The sequence below is a fragment of the Silene latifolia genome, chromosome 6 (genome assembly GCF_048544455.1).
Source record: "Silene latifolia isolate original U9 population chromosome 6, ASM4854445v1, whole genome shotgun sequence".
Taxonomy (NCBI): domain Eukaryota; kingdom Viridiplantae; phylum Streptophyta; class Magnoliopsida; order Caryophyllales; family Caryophyllaceae; genus Silene; species Silene latifolia.
This window is the reverse complement of record NC_133531.1, coordinates 14,337,223-14,338,209: the sequence shown is the minus strand read 5'-3', so window position 1 is coordinate 14,338,209 and position 987 is coordinate 14,337,223. Positions and strand designations below refer to the sequence as shown.

Sequence of the window (987 nt, the reverse complement as noted above, 5' to 3'; positions counted from 1 at the left end):
GAAACACTGGCCCTGTAAATATATTTGCTACCTTTTTCGACTAAGACTAAATCTAAAGAGTTATCTTTCCTATAGCTAGCTCAGTTTTCTGTCTCCATCAAATGCAGAAATTCGAACCAGGTTATCGGTCAGTGTCACCCCCACCGTTATTGAAGTATGGGCGCATCCCCGTCAATTTCAGGTGAATTTCTCTTCTACTACATAATATCAGGTTCATGAATTCTACACACGTTTTCGAAAAATTCCGTTTCCAAAATGCATCAACATGAAAGGATGCCTTTTTGCAGGAGAAGTTGGCAGATAAATAGAAGAGAGTTAGCCTTGGCACAATTGCCCCAAACAGTTTCCAGTGAACCTTCTTCGAGAAGTCTGGTTTTCAGATTTGCAGTTGCAGCAATTGTATGAGAATCTTATCTTTGACCCTTTTGTCATCTCATTTTCCTTCTTTCCGCAGCCCATCATACTAAATTGACTCTTCTTATACAGTTTATTGGCCTGTTGATTTTAAGGCATACTCTGCCAATCATGGTTGGGGGTTCTGAATTCGTTCTACCGCTTTTCATCGTAAGTTGAGATGAGATTCACTAAATTTGGATCCCTTGTTGAATGAAATCTCATCATTTTTTGAATATAATTAACTTGTGTTTCAGCTGGCAGCACTTCGAATTGCGGGGATTTTGCTGCTTGTTTATGTTACCATGATGGCAGTTACCGGACTAAGACGACAAAGAAACCAAGATGTATGTTTCGTACTGTCATACTCAAGCGTACTTTATTTACTACTCATTTTCCGGTTGGTCCGGTTCATTACCTTAAAAATGGTTTGCGTCCTAGGTCAGATTTTGACAGGCCTAGTTAACAAAATTTCTAGAATATTCTATGGTGTACCCTTGAGTTTTTCAATTTGTTAGCTATACGCTTTTCATTTTGTTTACATAAACACATATTATTTGCTCCTTGAGGGACATGCTTTTAGGTAATGTGGCA

The 987-nt window shown here is 38.5% G+C and overlaps 1 long non-coding RNA gene across 1 annotated transcript; it reads left to right on the top strand.

Annotated features, from left to right (window-relative positions):
* Positions 1-312: 312 nt before the first annotated feature.
* LOC141658609 (uncharacterized) lies at positions 313-777 on the top strand. Its single transcript, XR_012549309.1, has 3 exons — positions 313-399; positions 487-564; positions 651-777. It is a non-coding gene; the product is annotated as an uncharacterized LOC141658609 (long non-coding RNA).
* Positions 778-987: the final 210 nt, after the last annotated feature.